This window comes from Cetorhinus maximus, unplaced genomic scaffold (assembly GCF_964194155.1).
Source record: "Cetorhinus maximus unplaced genomic scaffold, sCetMax3.hap1.1 HAP1_SCAFFOLD_959, whole genome shotgun sequence".
Taxonomy (NCBI): Eukaryota; Metazoa; Chordata; class Chondrichthyes; order Lamniformes; family Cetorhinidae; genus Cetorhinus; species Cetorhinus maximus.
Window position 1 is genome coordinate 60311 of NW_027596901.1, and position 16206 is coordinate 76516.

Below are 16206 nucleotides of genomic sequence, written 5' to 3' on the forward strand. Positions count from 1 at the left end.
GGCCTCCCCCCACCCCCACAGAATGGGGTGTTCAGCACCATTCACAACTCCTCAGATACTGAAGCAGTCCATGTCCAAATGCAGCAAGACCTGGACAATATCCAGGCTTGGGCTGACAAGTGGCAAGTAACATTCGCGCCACACAAGTGTCAGGCAATGACCATCTCCAGCAAGAGAGAATCTAACCATCGCCCCTTGATCTTCAATGGCATTACCATCACTGAATCCCCCACTATCAACATCCTGGGGGTTACCCTTGACCAGAAACTGAACTGGACTAGCCATTTTAATACTCTGGCTGCAAGAACAGGTCAGAGGCTGGGAATCCTGTGGTGAGTAACTCGCCTCCTGACTCCCCAAAGCCTGTCCACCATCCACAAGGCACAAGTCAGGAGTGTGATGGGACACTCCCCCATTTGCCTGGATGAGTGCAGCTCCCACAACACTCAAGAAAACCGACACCATCCAGGACAAAGCAGCCCCGCTTGATGGGCACCCCATCCACAAACATTCACTCCCTCCACCACCGACGCACAGTAGCAGCAGTGTGTGTACCATCTACAAGATACACTGCAGCAACTCACCAAGGCTCCTTCAACAGCACCTTCCAAACCCACGACCTCTACCATCTAGAAGGACAAGGGCAGCAGACACATGGGGAAAACCACCACCTGGAAGTTCCCCTCCAAGCCACTCACCATCCTGGAAATATATCGGCCGTTCCTTCACTGTCGCTAAGTCGAAATCCTGGCATTCTCTCCCTAACAGCGCTGTGGGTGTACCTACCCCGCAGGGACTGCAGCGGGTCAAGAAGGCAGCTCACCCACCACCTTCTCAAGGGGCAATTAGGGATGGGCAATAAATGCTGGGCCCAGCCAGAGACGCCCACATCCCGCGAATGAATAATAAAAAAAATCATCTTCTCGACGTCTACCCTATCGAAACCCTTTCAACATTTTAAAGACCTCGATCGGGTCACCCCCTCTGCCTTCTCTTTTCCAGAAAGCGGTTTGTGTGTGAGCTCGGTGTGACGTTTGAACATGAGGGGAGATTCCAACCTCACATCCACACCGTCAGTACCACCGCCCAGTTCCATCTCTCCAACTTCACCCAACTTCACCCTGTCACGGCTTATCCACTCTGGAAGCCCTCACCCGTGCCTTTGTTACCCCCCAGGCTCGACGATCCCACCCCACGTCTGCCTGCTCTGTCACATTCGAATGGCACAGTTCCAAAGGGACTGAGGGGCCTGGGGGGATCATATACATCGATATTTTGAAGGTGGCAGGGTTTACTGAGAGGGTGCTTAACAAAGATAATCTTTGCTTCATAAATAGAGGGATTGAGTACAAACACCGGGCGGTTATGCTGAACATCTACCAAATTCTGGTTAGGTCACAACTAGAGTATTGTGTCCAGTTCTGGTCACCCTCACTTTGAGGTGGATGTGAGGGTCCTTGAGAGGGTGGGGAGGAGATTGACCAGAATGGGTCCAGGGATGAGGGATTTTAGCTACAAGGTTGGTTTGGAGAAGCTGGGGTTGTTCTCCTTGGGGGCAAAGGAGATTGAGGGGGGGGGGGATCAGATCGAGGTGTACAAGATGATGATGGGTTTAGATCAGGTAGACAAAGAGAAGCTGTTGCCATTAGCTGATGGTACCAAGGACTGGGGGACACAGATTGAAGGTTTTGGGCAGGGGGGTGTGGGGGGATGTGAGGAGGAACTTTTTTACACAGCGAGTGGTAATGAGCTGGAACTTGCTGCCTACGAGGATGGTGGGAGCGGAGAAGATGGGCGATTTCAAAAGGAAATTGGACGGACACTTGAGGGAAATAATCTTGCAGGGATAGAGCGGGGGGGAATGGGAATGATTGGATTGCTCTACAGAGACGGCATGGAGTCGATGGGCCGAAAGGCCTCCTCCTGTGCCATGGTGACTCTTTATGACATTTGTTTGTCCAAAGCACCTTGCACATCAGTCTAAGGCCCCTTTGTATCAGTGTGATCAATGGGGGAATCTCAGGGTTAGGTGACCAGCAGCTCGGTCAAAGAGATAGGATAGAAGGAGCATCTCATGTGGGAGACCAGAACTAGGGGGGCCATCGATTATAAGATCGTCACTGATAAACCCCAATGGGGAATTCAGGAGAAACGTCTTTACCCAGAGAGTGGGGAGAATGTGGGACTCGCTCCCACTGGGAGTGGTCGAGGTGAATAGTGTCGATGTGTTTAAGGGGGGAGCTGGATAAACAAACGAGAGGGAGGAAGGAATAGGGTGAACGTGTGGATCTTAAACACTGAGTGGCCTGTGCGTGCGGCAAAATTTTTGATATTCTGTGAAATCAAAAGTGTATCTGTTCAGTCCCAAAAACCGCACTCCCTTATCATCGACTGCAGACCAGTGACACAGCCGTCCACTGGGTGGGTCACCCCCAACTTACTTACAAACCACAGGGAGTGAGGGAAGATGTAATGTACAGCGAGAGGCACAGGTCACAACTGGTACAACTGGAGGGGGCAAATCAGGAACTCCCGGGAGGGTAAACTCACGCACTTGGCCAACCTCCGTCACCCTGCTATTGTTAGGTACCCTCGTGGCTGTGAGGTGAGGGAGGGAGGCTGAGCTGTGGAGCGACGTGTTGAGGAGAGAAACAGAGGGAAAGATGGGATCGACATCGAGCACGAGTGACGAACGCAAGGTTATCGCCGCTGATGAAATAGACTTGGCTGGGGAAGCAGTTCACTGCAGCCCAGAATGGGGTCCTTAGTCAATAACCTGTCCATAAACTAGTCTTCAAAGGATTCAGGACCAAGGACAGCAGCAATGAATATTGACACAAAGCATCTCAGACAAAATAAAATGGCCCCATCTGCGGCAGGGGAGCTTTAGAGATTCAGACGGTCAGCCACACAAGGAGATGTCACCGCAAATAGCCAAGCGCTTGGGCCAAGAGGTTGGTGTTTAAGGAGAATGTGAAAGGAGGAGAGAGAGAGAGAGAGGGGAGGAGGTGCAGCGGTTTAGGGAGGGGGTTCCAGAGCTCAAGGCCTCCAACCACCCCAGGCAGCTGAAGGCACGGCCGGCAATGGCGGAGCGATGGGAATCGGGGGATGGTGAAAGAGGCCGGAATTGGAGGAGCGCCGAGATCTCGGAGGGTTGGAGGGAATGGAGGAGGTTACAGAGATAGGGAGGGTTGTAGGGGGCTAGAGGAGGTGACAGAGATAGGGAGGGTTGTAGGGGCTGGAGGAGGTTACATAGATAGAGAGGGTTGGAGGGGAAGGAAGAGGTTACATAGACCGGGAGGAGTGTAGGGCCTGGAATAGGTTGTAGGTGCTGGAGGAGGTAACAGTGATAGGGAGGGTTGTAAGGGCTGGAGGAGGTTACAGAGAGAGGGAGGGTTGTAGGGGTGGAGAAGGTTACAAATATTGGGAGGGTTGTAGGGGCTGGAGGAGGTTACAGAGATATGGAGGGTTGCAGGGGCTAGATGAGGTAACAGAGATAGGGAGGGTTGTAGGCGTTGGAGGAATTTACAGAGCTAGAGAGGGTTGTAGGGGAAGGAAGAGGTTACATAGAAACGGAGGAGTGTAGGGTCTGGAGGAGGTTACAGAGATAGGGTGGGTTGTAGGGGCTGGAGTTGGTTTCAGAGAGAGGGAGTGTTGTAGTGCCTGAGGAGGTACAGGCTTTTGGATGGTTGTTGGGACTAGGGAAGATTACATAGATATGGAGGGCTGTAGGGGCTGGAGGAGGTTCCAGAGATAGGGAGGGTTGTAGGTGCTGGAGGGGGTTCCAGAGATAGGGAGGGTTGTAGGGGCTGGAGGAGGTTACAGAGATAGGGAGGGTTGTAGGGGCTGGAGGAGGTTACAGAGACAGGGAGGGTTGTAGGGTCTGGAGGAGGTGACAGAGATAGGTCGGATTGTAGGGCTGGAGATGGTTGTAGGGGCTGGAGGCGGTTACAGAGATAGGGAGGGTTGTAGGGGCTGGAGTTGGTTTGAAAGATAGGGAGTGTTGTAGTGCCTGAGGAGGTACAGTCTTTTGGATGGTTGTTGGGACTAGGGAAGATTACATAGATATGGAGGGCTGTAGGGGCTGGAGGATTTTACAGAGGTAGGGAGGGTTGTAGGGGCTGGAGGAGGTTACAGAGATAAGGAGGGTTGTAGGGACTGAAAGAGGTTATAGAGATAAGAAATATATTGGGACTGGAGGAGGTTACAGATATAGGGAGGGTTGCAGGGACTGGAGGTGGTTACAGAGTTGGGAGGGTTGTAGTGGCTGGAGGAGGTTCCAGAGATAGGGAGGGTTGTAGGGGCTGGAGGAGGTTCCAGAGATAGGGAGGGTTGTAGGTGGTGGAGGAGGCTACAGAGATAGGGAGGGTTGTAGGGGCTGGAGGAGGTTACAAAGATAGGGAGGGATGTAGTGGCTGGAGGAGGCTACAGAGATAGGGAGGGTTGCATGGTTTATGGCATTTTACAAAGACTGGGAGGGTTGTAGGGACTGAAGGAGGTCACAGAGATAGGAAATATATTGGGACTGGAGGAGGTTACAGACCTGGGAGTGTTGTACTGGCTGGAGGAGGTTACAGAGATAGGGAGGGTTGTAGGGGCTGGAGGAGGTTACAGAGATAGAGAGAGTTCCAGGGGCTGGAGGGCGTTACAGAGATGGGGACGGTTGAAGGGGCTGGAGGGCGTTACAGAGATAGGGACGGTTGAAGGGGCTGGAGGAGGTTACAGAGATAGGGAGGGTTGTAGGGGCTGGAGGAGGTTACAGAGACATGGAGGATTGTCGAATCTGGAGGGGGTTACAGAGATATAGAGGCTTGTAGGGGATGGAGGGTTTTACAGAAATAGGGAGGGTTGTAGGGGCTGGAGGAGGGTAAAGAGGTATGGACGGTTTTAGGATCTGGAGCGGTTACAGAGATAGTGAGGGTTGTAGGGGCTGGAACAGGTTACAGTGATAAGGGTGCTTGTCGGGGCTGGAGGAGTTTACAGAGATAGGGAGGGTTGCAGGGGCTGGAGGAGGTTACAGCGATAGTGAGGGTTGTAGAGGCTGGAGGAGGTTACAGAGATAGGCAGGGATGTAGGGGCTGGAGGAGGTTACAGAGATTATGAGGGTTGTAGAGGCTGGAGGACGTTACAGAGATAGGGAGGGTTGTAGGGGCTGGAGCAGGTTACAGGAATAGGGAGGGTTGTAGGGGCTGTAGGAGGTTACAGGGAGAGGGAGGTTTGTAGAGCCTTGAGGTGGTTACAGAGATAGGGAGGGTTGTAGGGTGGAGGAAGTTACAGAGATAGGGAGGTTGTAAGGGCTGGAGGAGTTTACAGAGACAGGGAGATTTGTTTGGGCTGGAGGGGGTTACAGAGATAGGGAGGGTTGTAGGGGCTGGAGGAGGTTACAGATATAGGGAGGGTTGTAGGGGCTGGAGGACGTTACAGAGATAGGGAGGGTTGTAGGGGCTGTAGGAGGTTACAGAGACAGGGAGGGTTGTAGGGTCTGGAGGAGGTGACAGAGATAGGTCGGATTGTAGGGCTGGAGATGGTTGTAGGGGCTGGAGGCGGTTACAGAGATAGGGAGGGTTGTAGGGGCTGGAGTTGGTTTGAGAGATAGGGAGTGTTGTAGTGCCTGAGGAGGTACAGTCTTTTGGATGGTTGTTGGGACTAGGGAAGATTACATAGATATGGAGGGCTGTAGGGGCTGGAGGATTTTACAGAGGTAGGGAGGGTTGTAGGGGCTGGAGGAGGTTACAGAGATAAGGAGGGTTGTAGGGACTGAAAGAGGTTATAGAGATAAGAAATATATTGGGACTGGAGGAGGTTACAGATATAGGGAGGGTTGCAGGGACTGGAGGTGGTTACAGAGTTGGGAGGGTTGTAGTGGCTGGAGGAGGTTCCAGAGATAGGGAGGGTTGTAGGGGCTGGAGGAGGTTCCAGAGATAGGGAGGGTTGTAGGTGGTGGAGGAGGCTACAGAGATAGGGAGGGTTGTAGGGGCTGGAGGAGGTTACAAAGATAGGGAGGGATGTAGTGGCTGGAGGAGGCTACAGAGATAGGGAGGGTTGCATGGTTTATGGCATTTTACAAAGACTGGGAGGGTTGTAGGGACTGAAGGAGGTCACAGAGATAGGAAATATATTGGGACTGGAGGAGGTTACAGACCTGGGAGTGTTGTACTGGCTGGAGGAGGTTACAGAGATAGGGAGGGTTGTAGGGGCTGGAGGAGGTTACAGAGATAGAGAGAGTTCCAGGGGCTGGAGGGCGTTACAGAGATGGGGACGGTTGAAGGGGCTGGAGGGCGTTACAGAGATAGGGACCGTTGAAGGGGCTGGAGGAGGTTACAGAGATAGGGAGGGTTGTAGGGGCTGGAGGAGGTTACAGAGACAGGGAGGATTGTCGAATCTGGAGGGGGTTACAGAGATATAGAGGCTTGTAGGGGATGGAGGGTTTTACAGAAATAGGGAGGGTTGTAGGGGCTGGAGGAGGGTAAAGAGGTAGGGACGGTTTTAGGATCTGGAGCGGTTACAGAGATAGTGAGGGTTGTAGGGGCTGGAACAGGTTACAGTGATAAGGGTGCTTGTAGGGGCTGGAGGAGTTTACAGAGATAGGGAGGGTTGCAGGGGCTGGAGGAGCTTACAGCGATAGTGAGGGTTGTAGAGGCTGGAGGAGGTTACAGAGATAGGCAGGGATGTAGGGGCTGGAGGAGGTTACAGAGATTATGAGGGTTGTAGAGGCTGGAGGACGTTACAGAGATAGGGAGGGTTGTAGGGGCTGGAGCAGGTTACAGGAATAGGGAGGGTTGTAGGGGCTGTAGGAGGTTACAGGGAGAGGGAGGTTTGTAGAGCCTGGAGGTGGTTACAGAGATAGGGAGGGTTGTAGGGTGGAGGAGGTTACAGAGATAGGGAGGTTGTATGGGCTGGAGGAGTTTACAGAGATAGGGAGATTTGTTTGGGCTGGAGGGGGTTACAGAGATAGGGAGGGTTGTAGGGGCTGGAGGAGGTTGCACAGAAACGGAGGGTTGTAGAGGCTGGAAGGGGCTTCAGAGATAGGGAGAGTTGTAGAGTTTGGAGGAGGTTACATAGATTTGGAGGGTTGTATGTACTAGAGGAGTTCACGGAGATAGGGAGGGTTTTATGGTTAGTGGGATTTTACAGAGACTGGGAGGGTTATTGGGACCGAAAGAGCTTACAGAGATAGGGAGGGTTGTAGGGGCTGGAGGAGGTTACAGAGACAGGGAGGTTTGTAGGGGCTGGTGGAAGTTACAGAGATAGGGAGGCTTGTAGGGGCTGGAGGAGGTTACAGAGATAGGGAGGGTTGTAGGGGCTGGACGAGTTTACCGAGATAGGGAGGTTAGCATGTTTTGGAGGAGGTTACAGAGATAGGGAGGGTTGTAGGGGCTGGAGGTGGTTACAGAGATAGGGAGGGTTGTAGGGGCTGGAGGAGGTTACAGAGATAGGGAGGGGTGCATGGGCTGGAGGAGGTTACAGAGATAGGGAGGGTTGTGGGCCTGGAGGAGGTTACAGAGATAGGGAGTGTTGTACGCGCTGGAGGAGTTTACAGAGATAGGGAGGGTTGTAGTGGCTGGAAGAGTTCACAGAGGTAGGGAGGGTTGTATGTTTTGGAGGAGGTTACAGAGATAGGGAGTGTTGTAGGGACTGAAGGAGATTACAGGGTTTGGGAAGTTATTGGGACTGGAGGAGGTTACAGCTATAGGGCGGGTTTTAGGGGCTGGAGGTGGTTTCAGAGATAGGCAGGGTTGTAGGGACTGGAGGAGATTACAGAGATAAGGAGTGTTGTTGGGTGCTGGATGTGGTTGCAGAGATAGGGAGGGTTGTAGGGGCTGGAGGAGGTTACAGACATAGGGACGCTTGTAGCTGCTGGAGGAGGTTACAGAGATAGGGAGGGTTGTAGGGTCTGGAGGAGGGTACAGAGATAGGGAGGGTTGTAGGGGCTGGAGGAGGTTATAGAGATAGGGAGTGTTGTAGTGGCTGGAGGAGGTTAAAGAGATAGGGACGCTTGTAGTTGCTGGAGGAGGTTACAGAGATAGGGAGGGTTGTAGGGGCTGGAGGAGTTTACAGAGAGAGGGAGGTTTGCATGTTTTGGAGGAGGTTACAGAGATAGGGAGGGTTGTAGGGTCTGGAGGAGGGTACAGAGATAGGGAGGGTTGTAGGGGCTGGAGGAGGTTATAGAGATAGGGAGGGTTGTAGGGGCTGGAGGTGTTTACAGAGATAGGGAGGGTTGTAGGGGCTGGAGGAGGTTACAGAGATAGGGAGGGTTGTAGGGGCTGGAGGAGCTTCCAGTGATAGGGAGTGTTGTAGGGGCTGGAGGAGGCTACAGAGATAGGGAGGGTTGTAGGGGCTGGAGGAGGTTACAGAGATAGGGAGGGTTGCATGGTATGGAGGATTTTACAAAGACTGGGAGGGTTGTAGGGACTGAAGGTGGTCACAGAGATAGGAAATATATTGGGACTGGAGGAGGTTACAGACTTGGGAGTGTTGTACGGGCTGGAGGAGGTTACAGAGATAGAGAGAGTTCTAGGGGCTGGAGGAGGTTACAGAGATAGGGACGGTTGAAGGGGCTGTTGGAGGTTACAGAGATAGGGAGGGTTGTAGGGGCTGGAGGAGGGTAAAGAGGTAGGGACGGTTTTAGGATCTGGAGCTGTTACAGCGATAGTGAGGGTTGTAGGGGCTGGAACAGGTTACAGTGATAAGGGTGCTTGTAGGGGCAGGAGGAGTTTACAGAGATAGGGAGGGTTGCAGGGGCTGGAGGAGGTTACAGCGATAGTGAGGGTTGTAGAGGCTGGAGGAGGTTACAGAGATAGGCAGGAATGTAGGGGCTGGAGGAGGTTACAGAGATTATGAGGGTTGTAGAGGCTGGAGGACGTTACAGAGATAGGGAGGTTGTGAAGGCTGGTGGAGTTTCCAGAGATAAGGAGATTTGTTTGGGCTGGAGGTGGTTACAGAGATAGGGAGGGTTGTAGGGTCTGGAGGAGGGAACAGAGATAGGGAGGGTTGTAGGGGCTGGAGGAGGTCATAGAGATAGGGAGGGTTGTAGGGGCTGGAGGTGTTTACAGAGATAGGGAGGGTTGTAGGGGCTGGAGGAGGTTACAGAGATAGGGAGGGTTGTAGGGGCTGGAGGAGGTTACAGAGATAGGGAGGGTTGTAGGGGCTGGAGGAGGCTACAGAGATAGGGAGGGTTGTAGGGGCTGGAGGAGGTTACAGAGATAGGGAGGGGTGTAGGGGCTGGGGTAGGTTCCAGAGATAGGGAGGGTTGTAGGGGCTGGAGGAGGCTACAGAGATAGGGAGGGTTGTAGGGGCTGGAGGAGGTTACAGAGATAGGGAGGGATGTAGTGGCTGGAGGAGGCTACAGAGATAGGGAGTGTTGTAGGGGCTGGAGGAGGGTAAAGAGGTAGGGACGGTTTTAGGAGCTGGAGCGGTTACAGCGATAGTGAGCGTTGTAGGGGCTGGAACAGGTTACAGTGATAAGGGTGCTTGTAGGGGCTGGAGGAGTTTACAGAGATAGACAGGGATGTAGGGGCTGGAGGAGGTTACAGCGATAGTGAGGGTTGTAGAGGCTGGAGGAGGTTACAGAGATAGGCAGGGATGTAGGGGCTGGAGGAGGTTACAGAGATTATGAGGGTTGTAGAGGCTGGAGGACGTTACAGCGATAGTGAGGGTTGTAGGGGCTGGAGCAGGTTACAGGAATAGGGAGTGTTGTAGGGGCTGTAGGAGGTTACAGGGAGAGGGAGGTTTGTAGGGTCTGGAGGTGGTTACAGAGATAGGGTGGGTTGTACGGTGGAGGAGGTTACAGAGATAGGGAGGTTGTAAGGGCTGGAGGAGTATACAGAGATAGGGAGATTTGTTTGGGCTGGAGGTGGTTACAGAGATAGGGAGGGTTGTAGTGGCTGGAGGAGGTTGCACAGATAGCGAGGGTTGTAGTGGCTGGAGGAGGTTGCACAGATAGGTAGGGTTGTAGGTGCTGGAGGAGGTTACAGAGATAGGGAGTGTTGTAGTGGCTGGAAGTGGTAACAGAAATAGGGAGGGCTGTAGGGGCTGGAGGAGGTTACAGAGATAGGGAGGGGTGCATGGGCTGGAGGAGGTTACAGAGATAGGGAGGGTTGTAGGGGCTGGAGGAGGTTACAGAGATAGGGAGGGTTGTAGGGGCTGGAGGAGGTTACAGAGATAGAGAGGTTTGTAGGGGCTGGTGGAAGTTACCGAGATAGGCAGGCTTGTATGGGCTGGAGGAGGTTACAGAGATAGGGAGGGTTGTAGGGGCTGGACGAGTTTACCGAGATAGGGAGGTTAGCATGTTTTGGAGGAGGTTACAGAGATAGGGAGGGTTGTAGGGGCTGGAGGTGGTTACAGAGATAGGGAGGGTTGTATGTTTTGAAGGATTTTACAAAGATTGGGAGGGTTGTAGGGACTGAAGGAGCTTACAGAGATAGGGAGGGTTGTATGTACTGGAGGAGTGCACAGAGATAGGGAGGGTTGTATGTACTGGAGGAGTGCACAGAGATAGGGAGGGTTGTATGGTTTGGAGGATTTTACAGAGACTGGGAGGGTTATTGGGACCGAAGGAGCTTGTAGAGCTAGGGAGGTTTGTAAGGGCTGGAGGAGGTTACAGAGATAGGGAGGGTTGTAGGGGCTGGAGGAGGTTACAGAGATAGGGAGGGTTGTGGGCCTGGAGGAGGTTACAGAGATAGGGAGTGTTGTATGCGCTGGAGGAGTTTACAGAGATAGGGAGGGTTGTAGTGGCTGGAAGAGTTCACAGAGGTAGGGAGGGTTGTATGTTTTGGAGGAGGTTACAGAGATAGGGAGTGTTGTATGGACTGAAGGAGTTTACAGGGTTTGGGAAGTTATTGGGACTGGAGGAGGTTACAGATATAGGGCGGGTTTTAGGGGCTGGAGGTGGTTTCAGAGATAGGCAGTGTTGTAGGGACTGGCGGAGATTACAGAGAAAAGGAGTGTTGTTGGGGCTGGATGTGGTTGCAGTGATAGGGAGGGTTGTAGGGGCTGGAGGAGGTTACAGACATAGGGACGCTTGTAGTTGCTGGAGGAGGTTACAGAGATAGGGAGGGTTGTAGGGTCTGGAGGAGGGTACAGAGATAGGGAGGGTTGTAGGGGCTGGAGGTGTTTACAGAGATAGGGAGGGTTATATGTTTTGGAGGATTTTACAAGACTGGGAGGGTAGTAGGGACTGAAAGAGCTTACAGAGATAGGGAAGGTTGTAGGGGCTGGAGGAGTTTACAAAGATAGGGAGGGTAGTTTGGGCTGGAGGAGGTTACAGAGTTAGGGAGGGTTATAGGGTCTGGAGGAGGTTACGGAGATAGGGAGGGTTGTAGGGGTTGGAGGAGTTTACAGAGGTAGGGAGGTTTGCATGTTTTGGAGGAGGTTACAGAGATAGGGAGAGTTGTAGGTGCTGGAGGAGGTTACAGAGATAGGGAGGCTTGTAGGGGCTGGAGGAGGTTACAGAGATAGGGAGGTTTGTAGGGGCTGGAGCAGGTTACAGAGATAGGGAGGGTTGTAGGGGCTGGAGGAGGTTACAGAGATAGGGAGGTTTGTCGGGGCTGGAGCAGGTTACAGACATAGGGATGATTGAAGTGGCTGGAGGAGGTTACAGAGATAGGGAGGGCTGTAGGGGCTGGATAATTGTTCAGAGGTTGCACATGCATGAGGAGGGATTTAAAAACTAGCATGTCAAGGTGACAGCAAAGTTGTGAAATGACTGGTTTAATCTCCAGCTGGTGCCAGGGAGTGGGATGGCGGGATGGAGTTTGAAGCAAATATACAGAGATTCGGGCCAGGACCAGAAAGAATGTCTTTGGTCACCCAATAACCTGGCTGATGGTCACTCGCTGCATCGTTCAAACATCCCACACCACCTTTCACTCTTTCTTAGGCACACACAGACACCCACACAGACACCCTCTCACACACACAGACCCACACAGACACACACACAGACACAGACACACACAGACACACACACACGCCCACTCACACACACAGACACACACACAGACGCACACACACACACAGACACACACACAGACACACACATACACACAGACACACACACCCACTCACACACACAGAAACACACACACAACACACACACACACTCACACACAGACACACACACACAACACACACCCACACACAGACACACACACAGAAACCCACTCACACACAGAAACTCACAGACACCCACTCACACACACAGACACACACACACCGACACACACACACCCACTCACACACAGATACACACACACACACACTCACACACACAGACACACACACAGACACACACACACAACACACACCCACACACAGACACACACACAGAAACCCACTCACACACAGAAACTCACAGACACCCACTCACACACACAGACACACACACACCGACACACACACACACACTCACACACAGATACACACACACACACACTCACACACACAGACACACACACAGACACACACACACACCCACTCACAAACAGACACACACACAGACACACACCCACACACACAGACACACACACACTCATCCACTCACACACAGACACTCACAGACACCCACACACACACAGACACACACACACCCACTCACACACAGACACACACACAGACACACACTCACACACACTCACACACACAGACACACACACACACACAGACACACACACACAACCACTCACACACACAGACACACACACAGACGCACACACACACACAGACACACGCACAGACACACACATACACACAGACACACACACCCACTCACACACACAGACACACACACACAACACACACACACACCCTCTCACACACAGACACACACACACAACACACACCCACACACAGACACACACACAAAAACCCACTCACACACCGAAACTCACAGACACCCACTCACACACACAGACACACACACACCGACACACACACACACACTCACACACAGATACACACACACACACACACTCACACACACAGACACACACACACACCCACTCACAAACAGACACACACACAGACACACACTCACACACACAGACACACACACACTCACCCACTCACACACAGACACTCACAGACACCCACTCACACACACAGACACACACACACAGACACACAGACACCCACTCACACACAGACACACACACACACACACTCACACACACGGACACACACACAGACACACACACAGACACACACTCACACACACTCACACACACAGACACACACACACACACAGACACACGCACACACCCACTCACACACAGACATACACAGACACCCACTTACACACACAGAAACACAAACACAGACACACACACACACCCACTCAATCACAGACACACACACACACACAATACACACACACACAAATACACAGACACACACACATACACCCACTCACACACAGACACATACACACACAATACACACATACACACACACACACAGACACACACACACACACACTCACACACAGACACACACACACAACACACACAGACAGACAGACACACCCACACACCCACTCACACACAGACACACACACACAACACACACGGACACAGACACACACACAACACACACACACACACACACACACATCCACGCATACTCTGATAGACACACAAATCCACTCACACACAGACACTCACACACACACTCACACACAGACACACACACACAACACACCCACACACACAGACACACACACACACCCACTCACAAACAGACACACACACGTGGAAAGTAATGCAGACACACACAGACACGTACACACAGACACAGACGCAGACACACAGACACACATGCACAGACACACTCGCACAAACAGACACAGACAGACACACACGCACACAATATGATAACAAGGAGGCTAAGGCAAGTCCCACCTGTTGTAATGTGCCTTTAAGGGGGAGGGTTTCTGGCCTAGCATTCCAGCGAACAAGGGTATTGCTCTGGGGACCAGGGTTCGAATCCCACCACAGTGACTGGGAAGTGTGTCGTGTGATCCAGTTTTAGTTCCACGTTTGATATTGAGCAGAGCACAGCACACACGCCTCTGCTGTTGATGTGTCTTCCGGCATTCTATCCATGTATATCTGTTCTCATGTGCCTAGTCTAAAAAAAACCCAAATGAGTTTACCCAGTCCTGAGTGATTGGTGCCTTTATCCCATTCCAACAACACGATACCACTTGTAGTGATCATAGTTTTGATAAACTTAGCACTGTAGCTTTAAGGAATAATTCTGTGCTGTAAGATCACATGATCTGTGTAAACCAATCAGTTAGCAGCGTGGGGAAACTCTAAAGGGAAGTTCTGCCTTAGTTCTGGAGCTTGATGCACACATGTAGCTGCTGCTTTGTCTTGTAAATAAAGTTCAATGTTTCCGCCAAGGAAAGTTGCCTGGAAAATCAACTCTGTAACAAACTGGCGACAAGGATAAATTAGACCCGTTACTCTCCCTCGCCCAGCAATTTGTGGGTAGCTAAGTTCATAAAAAAGAAAGGAAGGGGTACTCGTCCATTATACCACAGTTTGGCAGAATCAAGCTCTTTGAACCATCCACAGATGACTGGTCTCAATATACAGGATGTCTTGCGTTCTTCTTTCAAGCCAACGAAATCACGGGGGAGGAAAAGAGGAGAGCGATTCTCCCGAGTTTTTTTTTTGGGAGCAAGACTTACGGTTTAATTCGAAGATTGACATTCCCCAGTGTCCCTGATTCGAAGCCTTACAGTGAGTTAGTAGATCCCATTAAAGGACATTTTCAACCCAATCCCTCAGTCACAATGCAGACGTTCAGGTTCAATTCACGGAATAGAGCTTCCGGGGGGGAGACCAATCCCACCCACGTGGTGAAATTAAAGCAACTAATGGAATCCTGTGACTTCGGTGAAACCCTTAACAAAATGCTCAGGGATGGTTTGATATGTGGCGTCCGAGAGGCCGCTATTTAGCGATGGTTGCCGGCCGAAGTGGATCTTGATTTGAAGGGAGCCTTAGAAATAGCGCCTGTGATGGAAAGCGCTGTAAGGGATGCACAAGCGATTCAAGCGGGGGGGAGGGGGCAAAAACGGCGCCGTTTTCCTAGTCGGGCGGGGAAAGGTCGGCCGAATGTGTCGCGAAAAAGCCGGGAATCCTACCCCGAAGCAGGAAACAACCCCCCGCTCTCCGAAAATTCAGAGGGGACAGCTTAGCAACAAAGCCCCAAACTAATTTTCATCACCACGGAAGCATTAATACTCCTAACGATTGGCAATTCGAAAAGGCGGATTGTTATTTTTGTCAGACACGTGGACAGATATTGAAACATGGCAAAGCCAGATTAGAACAAGATTCCGGGCAACAACCGAGGTCCAGTGAAGTGACTAATGTGGGAGGGCCAGAAACAACCAATTCTGACATTTATCCAATATTCAACACCGTTGGGGAGACAGAGCCCATATTTGTTACAGCGCAAGTGATCAGTGAACCATTAAAGACGGAAGTAGACCCTGGTGCTCCTACCACTGCAGTAAGAGAATACACTGTCAGATATTTAAATAAAGGGGCTCAACGATTAAATTCGGAACAAACATCTGCCAAGTTGGAAACGTAGACCGGTGAAGAGATCCAGGTTAAAGGGATCAGCAGAGGAACTGTTCAGTATAGACACCAATCGGCACCAGTGATGGCGGTAGAAGGTGAAGGAGCAAATCTTCCAGGGAGTGATTGTTCGAAAGAGATTAAATTAAACTGGTCCGGAACATTCCACTAGCGAGCAAGGGGAACTGCCAGAGCTTCTACAAGAAGATGACACCGTCTTCAAGGGTGAACTGGGGAATGGATCATTGTTGAAGAAGGGAAGTAACCCCCAACAAAACGACGTTCCACCTGTAACCACTGCTGAACCTGTAGTTCCTGCTGAAGTTGCTCAACCAGGGACAGGCATGCCCGAGGTCTCTGTCACAGGGGGGGTGGGGACACTGAGCTGCCTGTGCCTAATGAGGTACATGATGTTAACGCGGTTCCAGAGAACGTGGTTCCTGATAAAGAATCGGAAGTCGTGGAGATCCGACATTCCACACGGATCAGGAAACCACCTGAAAAGACTGAACTTGTAATTTCGTGACCTGTGTCAATATTGTAAGTTCATGAGATAAATATCCTGGTGAATACAAAACGTACAGAAAAGTTAATGGGGGAGGAATGTAGTAAT

General features: G+C 51.7%; 1 protein-coding gene across 1 annotated transcript in view; it reads right to left on the bottom strand.

Moving 5' to 3' along the window:
* LOC144675343 (uncharacterized) overlaps positions 1-16206 on the bottom strand; it is a 73576-nt gene that overhangs the window by 37773 nt on the left and 19597 nt on the right. The window lies entirely within an intron of this gene.